Below are 12481 nucleotides of genomic sequence, written 5' to 3'. Positions count from 1 at the left end.
GTCTCCATTTATTAGTTGATTGGGACTGAGGAAAGTTTTGTTTCTTGAGACACTCATCTTGGGGGCTTCCATCCCCACCCCAATTGGACACGCAGCTGGAGCAGGGGCCGCTGGGGTCCCCCCACCAGTAGAGGAAAGCTCCACTTGAACAAGGAACCCACAACCAGGGAACCTGAACAAAAACATTGGTCTTGGCTCCAATGTCCCCTCCTCCAGGGGAGGTGGTCAGGCCAGGTGTTCCCTGAGCACCCCTTCTGATGACACCCACACCCCACCCCAGCACCACCCTGCTGGACTTCCCCAGGCCCTTTTCATGGGCCAAAATCATCTGCTTTCTTCCCTTACTGTCCTGTTCCCTCCCCACCTTATTGTAGGGTATCTATCTCCTGATCACTGCTGCATCTAGACCCCAGCCTGGTACACAGTAAGTGCTCAGACACGCTGGCACCTGGGACCTGGGACCCTTTGCTGCAGTGCTTGCACCTGGAAAAACGTCTCCTCGGGCAACAAAATACAAAGAAACTATAAGCGGACTAAAAATAACAGTGTGCATGCGCAGTTGGGGCAAATTATGGACAACAAGATACAAAAAGACCAAAAAACCCAACTGTCACTTCTTTTTTTTTTGGCTGTGTTGGGTCTTCGTTGCGGTGCACGGGCTTCTCATTGCAGTGGCTTCTCTTGTTGCAGAGCACGGGCTCTAAGCGCTTGGGCTTCAGTAGTTGCGGTGCATGGGCTCGGTAGTTGTGGCTTGCGGGCTTCAGTAGTTGTGGCTCCCGGGCTCTAGAGTGCAGGCTCAGTAGTTGTAGCACACGGGCTTAGTTGCTCTGCGGCATGTGGGATCTTCCCGGACCAGGGCTCGAACCTGTGTCCCCTGCATTGGCAGGTGGGTTCTTAACCACTGGACACCAGGGAAGTCCCAACAGTCACTTCTGAAGACCCGGAAGCAAAAGCAGGGTGTCGGGAGCAAAAGCAGGATACTGTGCATGCCCACTGCACACTACACCACCAAAGGGGTGGGCAGACCACCTAAGTCACCTCTCTGGCCCAACCGCTGGACACACCCCTACCCTCACCCCATATAAGGAACCAGCTTGTCCCCCCCTCTCCCACCAAGGGAGTGAACAAGCAAGGGAACCTGTTGCTTGTTCTCACTCCCACCTGCTGCAGCAGGGGCCCTGAGTTTCTTGTCTGGCCTCATCAATTTCTATTCATTAAGGAAGCCAAGGATGCTGGTCAGTAACAAATAAGTATTGAAGGGAAGAATGGATGAGCTCTTTGTTGTTTGTTTTCCATCTCACCCAACAGACTGTGAACTTCAGGAGGGCAGTGACTGCTTGTGTCTCGGTCACCCTGGGGTCGGCAATGTCCAGCACAGAGCCTCAGGCCTCTTCCCTCCTCCAGCAAAACGGTGCACCAGTGCTGGCCTGGATAGTGATGAGTGGAATCGCTCACCCACATGTGTGAGTGCCACGTGCTCCGGGATTGTCCATCTTGCTCTTTGCAGTGTCCCCACAGGCTAAAATAGCCCCTGACATACAGTAGGTGCTTGATACATGTTTGTGAAACCAATGAAGGAACACAGCTCTCCTGGGTGCGTCTTCTCTTGCTCTGGAGGAAAAAAATAATTGCGCTTTCTTCCCTTCTCTGCTCCTATTCCTTGCCACCTCTGGCCTCCTCCTCACTCGGGACTTAAACCTCAGGATGGAACCTTCCTTTTGCTGCTTACTCTGGTGTAGACTGTCGGCGGGCGACTTAACTTCTCTGGGCCAGTTTCCCTGTCTGCAACGTGGGCAGACTATTTGTTGTTTTTCAGAGAGCTTGTTGTCAGTAGCCAAGGGGACGGTTCTTGTCACGTACACAGTAGAAGCTTAATGTTTGCTGAAATATTAACAGAATACGGAGGAATAGACTTCAGACATTTGGTTACAAAATGCCTTTTGCTTCCATCGTGGGCTCTCCCTCACTTGCTCTTACAGCAAGCTCTTTACCGACGTCTAGACCATCCTATTCTGCTGGAGAAGCACATGTGCAGGAGAACTGAGGCCTCCTGCCAACAGCTGCAGGAGGGAACCGGTTTGGAAGCGGCTCCTCCAGCCCCAGTGCATAGCTTGATTGCAAGCTCATGAGAGACCCCGAGTCAGAACCATCCAGCTACACCACTCTCAAATATCTGACCCTCCCAAACTGTGTGAGACCATGAATGTTTATTGTTTTAAGGCAGCAAGTTTGGGGGTGTTTCGTTACGTAGAAATTAATAACAACACATGTACCCAAGAGAAACAAAAGCACAGGTGTACATAAGACCCGTACACACAGGACTTCCCTGGAGGTCCAGTGGTTAGGACTCCACGCTTCCGCTGCAGGGGGCTCCGGTTCGATCCCTGGTCGGGGAACTAAGATCCCACGTGCCGCATGGCGCGGCCAAAACAAACAAACAAACCAGCCAGCAAAAAAGACATGGTGTAGCAGCTTTATTGATAACATCTCCAAACTGGAAACAACCCAAATGTCCACCAACAAAGTGAGTGGATAAACAAAATGGGGTCCATACATTCTCTGGAATATGATTCAGCCATAAAAAAGGAAAAACACACAACATGAATGAATCTTAAATGCCTTATGCTGAGTGAAAGGCACCAGACACAAAAGAGGATGTACTGTATGATTCCATTTATATAAAATTCTGGAAAACACCCACTATGGAAATCTATAGTGACTGAAAATAGATTGCTGGTTCCCTGGGGCTGGAGGGTCGGGGCGGGGAGGGGCCCAAAGAAACTTTCTGGGGTGACGGAAACGTTTGGCCGTGCCACGCGGCTTGCAGGATCTTGTTCACTATCTTGATTGTGCCCGTGATTGGGGTAGACATATGACAAAACTCATCAAAATGTACATTTTAAACACGTGCAGGGCTTCCCTGGTGGCGCAGTGGTTGAGAATCTGCCTGCCAATGCAGGGGACAGGGGTTCGAGCCCTGGTCTGGGAAGATCCCACATGCCGCGGAGCAACTGGGCCCGTGAGCCACAATTACTGAGCCTGCGCGTCTGGAGCCTGTGCTCCGCAACAAGAGAGGCCGCGATAGTGAGAGGCCCGCGCACCGCGATGAAGAGTGGCCCCCGCTTGCCACAACTAGAGAAAGCCCTCGCACAGAAACGAAGACCCAACACAGCCATAAATAAATAAATAAATAAATAAAAATTAAAAAAAACAAAAACACGTGCAGTTCGTGGCATGTCAATTACACCTTCATAAAGCTGTCAAAATAAAATGTTCAAGGAGGTGGTACTTGTAAAGTACATAGTAGGTGCTTAATAAGTGCTTACATGTTTCAGAGGACACTGATATGGAGCCGAATCCACAGGGGGTGGCTTGTCGTTCTCAGCCATTCACTGAGTGCTCTCCTTGTGCCGGAGGTGGGTGGGGACCAGGTGGGTAAGATGGGGAACGGAGGCCCACGGAGAGATGGTGAACTGGTCCCAGGGCCCAGCTGGTGGCTAATTACTGACCTTGGCTTCTCCACCCAGAGGCCCAGAGAGACAAAGTCCACGGCTGCACTCCTTGATGGTTGGGAGGCCCCGTCCTCCTGTCCCCATGGCTTCCTCCCCTCCTCCATCCTTGGATATTGGCCTCCCATGCCCTGAAGGATTCTATTTTATGAGCGGGTCCGGGGGCCAGGGAACAAGGCCATTTCCTGGCACAGAGCTGAGAACGTGAGCAAAAGTGAGTGGGGCCCTGGCTGGGGGCACGCAAGGTGGAGGGGCACCTGAGGCCAGAGCACCAGCCTCGGAATCGGGGGCAGATTCCCCTGTGTTCAAGTCCCTGTCCTTCTCCGGGCCTCAGAGCTGAAAATAGGGCGATCATCACCCATGTCACGTGAACACTCAGTGACGGAGGAACCAGAAAGGGGTCACATCCTTAACCAGACTTAACGCCCCAGCCTGCAATCCCAGAGGGTATTTATTTGTTTTCTTCTCTTTTAAATTTTTCTTTTTTGGCTGCACTGTGCTGCATGGGAGATCTTCGTTCCCCAACCAGGGATTGAACCTGAGCCCCCTGCAGTGGAAGCACAGAGTCTTAACCACTGGACAGCCAGGGAAATCCCTCTTTTAAATTTTCAAAGACAGGGACTTCCCTGGTGGTCCTGTGGCTAAGACTCCGCTCTCCCAATGCCTCCCAATGCAGGGGGCCTGGGTTCGATCCCTTCCCTAGGGAAGTAGATCCCACATGCCGCAACTAAGACCTGACACAGCCAAATAAATATTAAAAAAAAAAAAAATTTCAAAGACAGTGATCAGGGTGAGGGGTCTGGGTCTGTCTGGATGACAGTTTTGTAGACCTGCAGACACACAATGAATGTTTATTGCACAACTCCATAAATATTAGCTTTTACTCTTTACCAAAAAAGACATACAGGTGACCAATAAAATAAGCACATTAGGAAAAAGCCCAGGAAAACCTCAGTGAGATGCCACCCACCAGAATGGCTAAGACCATACTAAGTGCTGACGAGAAGCAGGGCAACTGGGACCCTCATCCACGACAGCTGGTGGGAATGCAAAATGGGCAGCCTCTGCGGAAAACAGTGTGGTGGGTTCTCAAAGAGTTCTTAAAATCATATACCTGCCACGGGATCTAGCCATTCCATTCCTAAGTATTTACTCAACAGAAATGAAAACATACGTCCATACAAAGATTTGCACACGGATGCTCACAGCAGTCTCATTTTAAGCTAGTAGGTCAGAATCAAACTGTCTGGTCCTCATCCCATACACACTGCCCTGCAGGCTGTGTGACTCTCAGAAAGTGGCCATCCCTCTCTGAGCTTCCGTTTCTTCATCTGTTAAAATGGGGGAGATGATAAGAATTTCCAGGCACCACTAAGCACATGAAAAGATGCTCTGCACATAATAGACACCCAACAGTTGGTTTGTGTGAATTAAAAAAAAAATGTTCAATATCATTAGTCATCAGGAAAATGCAAATCAAAACCCACAGTGAGATACTATTTTACATCCGCCATGATGGCTATCATAAAAAAGACATAATAACAAGTGTGGGCTAGGATGTGGAGAAACTGGAACCCTCATGCATGGCTGGTAGGAATGTAAAATGGTGTAGCCGCAGTGGAAAACAATTTAGCAGTTCCTCAAAAAGGTAAACACAGAGTTACCATTTCACTAGCAATTCCACTCCTAGGGACCTATCCAAAAGAATTGAAAACAGGTGTTCAAACAAAATCTTTTTTAAAATAAATAAATAAATAAATTTATTTATTTTTGGCTGCGTTGGGTCTTCGTTGCTGCGTGTGGGCTTTCTCTAGTTGCAGCGAGCGGGGTGTACTCTTCGTTGCGGTGCGTGGGCTTCTCATTGTGGTGGCTTCTCTTGTTGTGGAGCACGGGCTCTAGGCGTGCGGGCTTCAGTAGTTGTGGCACCCGGGCTTAGCTGCTCCAAGGCATGTGGGATCTTCCTGGATCTGGGCTCAAACCCGTGTCCCCTGCGTTGGCAGGCAGATTCTTAACCACTGCGCCGCCAGAGAAGTCCCTCGAACAAAATCTTGTACATGAATATTCACAGCAATATTATTCACAATTGCCCCCCCAAAAATGCAAACAACCCAAATGTCCATCAACAGATGAACAGATACACAAAATGTAGTCCATCTACACACTGGAATATTATTTGGCCATGAAAAGGGGTGAAGCCCTGACACTCGCTACAACGTGGATGGACCCTGAGAACACGATGCTCAGTGAGAGAAGCCAGACACAGAAGGACACACAGGGTGTGATTCCATTGATGGGAAACGTCCAGAACAGGCAGATCCACAGACAGAGAGAATGGATTCATGGTTACCAGGGGTGGGGGAGGGGGTGGGGGTGACTGCTCATGGGGACGGAATTTCTTTTTGGGGTGATGGAATGCTCTGGGATTAGATGGTGTTGGCAGCACAATATACCAAAAACCATTGAAGTGTACACCTTAAAATGGTAAATTTATGATTTGTGAACTATATCTCAAAAAATGTGTCAATGATAAAAAAACAATAACAATTCCCACATGGCCTGGCACACAGAAGGCATTCAATAAACATTCAGGATTATCATTATAATAGGCTCAATGGACACAATAGAGCCAGTTTTTTAATCAACACTTATTGAGCACCTACTGTGTGTCATGGTTCTGGGTGCGGGGATACAGCAATGAAAACGCGGACAAGAATTCTTGCCCTCATGGAACCAATGTTCTAGGTAAGGGTAGACAGATAATAAATATAAATAAATAAAATATACTGGATCTTAGATAGGAGTAAATGCTTAAGAGAAGGGGAAAAAAAGCATAGTAGGGGGTTTGGGAAGGGAGTGGAATTTTAAGTACCAGGATTAGGGAAGGACCCTCTGCAAAAGCGAGCAAGGCACCCATATATCTACCGGCAGCAGGGACAATGTATGCAAAGGACCTGGGGCAGGACCTGTGCCTGGCATTTTGGAGGGATAGGGAGTAGGCCCGTGTGGCTGGAACAGATTGAACGAAGGGAAGAGAGGGAGGGGGAGGGAGGAGGAGAGGTCAGGGAGGGGACGGGGCAAGTCGTGCAGGACCTCGAGGGCCGCGGGGAGGACTTCGGCTTTTACTCCAGGGAGGTGGGAGCCCAGGAGAGCAGCAGGCAGGGTGGGGGCGGGGCCTGACTCGGGTGCTCACGCGCGCCCTCTGGTGGCTGCTTCGGGGGGGACAGACTGTAGGGGGCGAGGGTGGGAGTCTAGGGTTCAAGATGCGGATGACTGCTGGCCCCGGGTAAGCGATGATGAGGGATGGACCCGGATGTAGAGCTGACGTGCTGTCTAGTGTCCTAAGCGCAGGAGGGCTGTGACGTGCTCACGGAGAAAGTACGTGTGTAAGATGAGCTTCGTTCAGACGTGAGTTACAGCCCTGCGGGCTGTGAGTTCAGTATTAGCGAATCAACGACTTTTATTAAATAAGGTGTCTTCAAGCAGAAACACACATCACACAAGTTTATGTGTTGACCGGTTGACAAAAGTGCTGTGACCAGAGCTCGCAGGAGCCTGACCCTCCGTGTCCCCAGGAGCAGCGGTGCAGTGTCCAGTAATTCAGTGTTTGCAGCAACTTTATAGCACAGAACTTTTGTGAATAACAAAAAGGGACTCTACATCCACCGTGCCTCACTCTAGATCACAACCCAAAACAATTGTTCAGTACACTTCCCCCACCATATACAGTAAAATCAAAACTGCCCTTTTGGAATAGGCATTGCTCATCGCGGAGCAATCGGTGCCACAAGGCATGCCTTTAGGAAATGTCCCCGCCCCTCACTTCTTAGAGGGAAACTGAGGCTCAGGGGGGCGGAGCTGGGTCAGAGTCCTGCCCCGGCCAGCCTGTTGGCACAAGAAGCTTCTGACCTGTGTGGCTGCAAAGGCTTTCGATTCTGAGTTTTATTTGAAACTCTTCTCATCTCGGTTCCCTTATTGCCCCTTATCTGTGACCAGCAATAAAAGTCGTCAAGGCTCCCGGGCAGGCAGGGCCGAGAGCAGATAACAGCGGACACATGGGCAGTGTGAGCCGACAGCCTGCCTTGTACCCCCAGGAGAGAGGAATAGCTGACAATTTCTGAGCGTTATCTTCCTGCCAGGCTCCATTCTCAACAATTATGTGTCTGACCACATTTATGCAGGAAGGGGGTATGATTCTCTGATTTTCCCTCTTAGGATAAAGGCTAGAAGAGATCCCAGGACAGTGGGCACAGCCAGTGGGCACAGCCAGTGGGCACAGAGCAAACCAGGTCTGGACTAACCAGGTTTGTTTTGTTTTGTTTTGTTTTTTGGGTGAGCCATGGCTTGTGGGATCTTAGTTTCCCGACCAGGGATCGAACCCGAGCCCTCAGCAGTGAAAGCGCTGAGTCCTAACCACTGGACCACCAGGGAGTTCCCAACCAGGTTTAGCAAATAAAAACACAGGATGTGGGCTTCCCTGGTGGTGCAGTGGTTGAGAGTCTGCCTGCCAATGCAGGGGACGCGGGTTCGAGCCCTGGTCTGGGAGGATCCCACATGCTGCGGAGCAACTGGGCCCATGAGCCACAACTGCTGAGCCTGCGCGTCTGGAGCCTGTGCTCCGCAACGGGAGGGGCCGCGTTAGTGAGAGGCCCGCGCACCGCGATGAGGAGTGGCCCCCGCTTGCCGCAACTAGAGAAAGCCCTAGCACAGAAACGAAGACCCAACATAGCAATCAATCAATCAATCAATAAATCTTTAAAAAAAAAAAAAACAAAAACAAAAACAAAAAACTGCATTTCAGCCCCCAAAATTAAAAAAAAAAAAAAAAAAAACACAGGATGTGCAGACAAGTGGGAATTTCAGATAAGCAACAAATAAGGTTTTACTATAAGAATGTCCTATGCACATTGAACTGGGAATCCAGTAGTTTCTGGGAGCCCTAAGCTCAGGCAATGTCTTTGCTCCTCTCCCATCCCTGGCAATCCCAGCCCTGACTACGTGGGATGGTACTGTCTGTATCCAGCTCTGTTTTCCCCACCCAACCAGCCTTGGGTTTTGTTTTGTTTTGTTTTACATTTTTTACTTAATTTTTCTTAGTTGTGGTAAAATAAACATAATGTAAAACTCACCCTCAATCATTTTTAAGTGCACAGCTTGCTGGCATTAAGCACATTCACATTGTTGGGCAACCATCCCCACCATCATCTCCAAAACTTTCTCATCTTCCCAAACTGAAACTCTGTCCCCGTGAAACACTGACTCCCCAGCCCCTCCCCCAGCCCCTGGCCCCCACCATCTACTTCCTGTCTCTGTGGATGTGACTCCTCTGGGGATCTCCTGTGAGTGGAATCAGAGAGTATTTGTCCTTCTGTGTCTGGATTCTCTCACTGAGCATCATGTCCTCAAGGTTCATCCATGTTGTAGCGAGTGTCAGAATTTCCTTCCTTTCTAAGTCTGCATAATCTTCCAGTGTGTGGATGGACCACGTTGTGTTTATCCATCATCTGTCAATGGACACTTGGGTTGTTTCCACCTTTTGGTTATCGTGAATCATGCTGCTATGAACACAAGTGTACAAATATCTGTTTGAGTCCCTGCTTTCAATTATCCTGGGCATGCACCTAGGAGTGGAATTGCTGGGTCATGTGGTGATTCTATGTTTGACCTTTTGAGGAACTGCCAGACTGTTTTCCACAGGGGCTGCACCATTTTCCATTCCCACCAGCCGAGCATGATGGTTCTGATTTCTCCCCATCCTCGGCAACAGTGGTTACTTTCTAGGTTTTTTGTTTGTTTGTTTGTTTTTTGGTTTTTTTTATAGATGTCCTAATGAGTGTGAAGTGGTATCTCCCTGTGGTTTTGATTGGCATTTCCCTGATGACAAATGATGTCAAACATCTTTTCAAGCGCTTCTTGGCCATTTGTGTAACTTCTTTGTCGAAAAGTCTACTCAAGTCCTTTGCCCATGTCTTCATTGGATTAGTTTGACCTGCTCTTGAACTTCATATATGTGCAGCCGGGCCACTAGCTCTCCATGCCTAGCCTCCATCCACGTTGTGTCTGCAAGATGTGTCAAGGTCGTGACAGTAGCCATTGACCATTTTCCATGCTGTGACCCCAGCAGAAAGCTATCTTGCTTGAGGTCGACAGGCTTCAGGGTTAGGGTTTCTGGTTTGGGTCCTTCCCAGCCTGCACTCTGAGTCATTGCTTTTGGCCATCTGCAGGTCGAGAAATCAATTTAGTGGGTCATGACCCACATTTTTATTTTCAGTGATACAGAATAGGAAATACAATGTTTCATGCTGGGCAACAGCAACTGTTATCTTGGGCAACTTTTATTGGGGTGATGTCTGTATTTAAATGTGTGTCCTAAGCATGTGTGCATACCTTTTTTAATTAATTAATTAATTAAGTTTTACTGGCTGAAGATGTCATGGTCAAAAAAGTTTGAAACCCCCCTCCCCCCTTATAGACTGAGTATTTTTTTTTTAATGTCCTTTTCTTACTTTTTTTTTTTTTTTTGGTCACACCACATGGCTTGCAGGATGTTCCCGCACCAGAGATTGAATCTGGGCCACGGCAGTGAAAGCCCAGAATCCTAACCACTATGCCACTGGGGAACTCCTTAGACTGCATCTTATTTCATAATTTAAATATTGATGTGTGTGATGAGTTGATTCACTGGAATGGTGATTCCCAACTGGGGGTAATGTTGCCCCACCAAGAGACGGCCAGCAATGTTGGTGACATTTCTGCTTGTCAGGACTGGGGGGGTGATTCTGCCCCCAGGGGACACCGGGAGATGTCAGGGGACTTCTGTGGTTGTCACACTGTGGGGGGTTTTCGGCGTCAACTGGATAGGGGCTGCTCAACACCCCACAGTGCCCAGGCCGGCCCCGCACAGAGGATGACCTGCACCAGTGTCCAAGCGCAGAGGGGGTTAACCGGACTAGTCTGTCTGTTGTGCAGCACCGTGTCCAGCCCAGAGCCTGGCCCACGGTGGGCGCTCCCCAAGGATGTGCGAGCGGAGGGCATGAGGGTTCCTTGCTCAGCCTCCCTCCCGGGGCGCAGGTCCTGGGACACGCTGCCCCCATGTGGACGGTCGTGGAACCGCGGCCTCCGCTCCCCTGTCCAGGGAGTGCAGCCAGCGCTGCCAGCCTGGCCTCACCCTGGGGAGGGTCTCGACGGGGCGCTGCCCACCAGCACTTTCCGCCAGGATGGCAGTATTCTAACTCGGTGCTGCCCAACATCCTCGCCGCCTGTGTCCACTGAGCCCCTGAGAGGTTGCCAGGGCAACTGCGGACATGCGTCTTTCATTTCATCTCATTTCCATCAATTTCAGTGTAATAATATAACGGTGTAGGGGAAGTGGTTCCCATAGCTCTAGTCCAGGGTACCCTCCTCTGCCCGCCCCGCACTGTGGACATTTGGGCCGAGCTGTGTGCATTGTAAAATGTGAGCAGCAGTCCTGGCTGGGGCAGGGCCAGAGATTTTGTATTCCTTCAACCTCCCAGAGGAAGCCGGTCTGGGGACAGGTTTGAGATCCATTGCCCTACCCCAGGGTCGCCCCAGCACTGCTGACATGGGGCCGGCTCATCCTCTGGGGGACTGTCGTGGGCTCTGTGGGGTGTGGAGCTGCCTCCCTGGCCCCCACCCACTCAATGCCAGGATCCCCCCATTCGTGACAACCACAGATGTCCCCAGACATCACCTGGTGTCCCCTGGTGGCAGAATCACCCCTGGCTGAAAACCACTGCTCTAGAACATTCGAGACCATGCTCTCCATAGAATATCCTGCTGTGCTGAGCGATAATGGGCACCTTCACTGTCCAGTGCGATGGTCACCAGCCCCAGTGACTAATGAGCCCCTGAGATGTGGCCTGTGCAGCCTAGGAACTCAATTTTTAAATTTCTTTTCATTCAGTTAATTTACGTTTAATGCAAATAGGCAGGGGAGCTCTGCAGTAACCAGGGTGGACAACCCAACTGGTAGAGAAAGCAGCCACTCATCGGCTCATCCCTGGGCAGGAGGGGTCGTGGTGCGTGTGTGTGTCCGTGGGCATTGTGTGTCTCCACGTTGGTGAATGTATTTGAATTTATGAACTTTTAAAAAAATTATTGTATATCAAGCATTCATTGGCGCCAGACCCTGTTCTGAGCCCTTTACTGTCATTGACTCAAGCACTTTACAAAGGTAGGTACTGACATTATGCTCATTGTATAGAAGAAGAAACTGAGGTTCAGAGAAGACAGCTGCCCATGTGCTCTTTTTAAATTTTAAAAAATTTTTTAATTAAAAAAAATGTTTTTGGGGAACTCCCTGGCGGTCCAGTGGTTAGGACTCCATGCTTCCACTGCAGGGGGCATGGCTTCAATCCCTGGTCAGGGAACTATGATCCCGCATGCCGCATGGTGTGGCAATGAAGAAAGAAAGAAAAGAAAGAAAGAAAGAAAGAAAGAAAGAAATAATAATTTTTTTTTACCAAGTGCTCTTACTCTGTGCTAATGCCCAGCTAAGGGACCCTCACATCTCATTTCATTCCATCCTCACAACTTTCTGGAACTGTTAGGACTCCTGTTTGCGATGAGGAGATGGAGGTGCAGACAGAGGACATGCCTTGGTCCCAGTCACCCAGCAAGTAGAAGGCCAGAGTGAGGATTTGAACTCACCTCTGTCTATTAACCAGGAGGCTACACTGCCTCCCAGGACTGGCTTGGGGTGGGGGTGGGGATGGGGAAGTTTAGGGACATACAGGCACAGGCGGGACTCAGAACTAGCCAGACTGGAGTTGGAATCTCATCTCTGTCAATTCCTGTCTGTGTGACCTTAGGGGTGTGTCTTGCCCTCTCTGAGCCTCTGGGTCTCCTAGGCTATAGCTACATCCTCCTGGGATTATTCTGGGGATTAAATCACATAACTCATTGCCTTACTACACTTGGGCTGCCATAACATAACACCATAGATTGATTGATTT

Source organism: Balaenoptera acutorostrata, chromosome 2 (genome assembly GCF_949987535.1).
Source record: "Balaenoptera acutorostrata chromosome 2, mBalAcu1.1, whole genome shotgun sequence".
NCBI lineage: Eukaryota > Metazoa > Chordata > Mammalia > Artiodactyla > Balaenopteridae > Balaenoptera > Balaenoptera acutorostrata.
Note: the sequence above shows the minus strand (reverse complement) of the source record.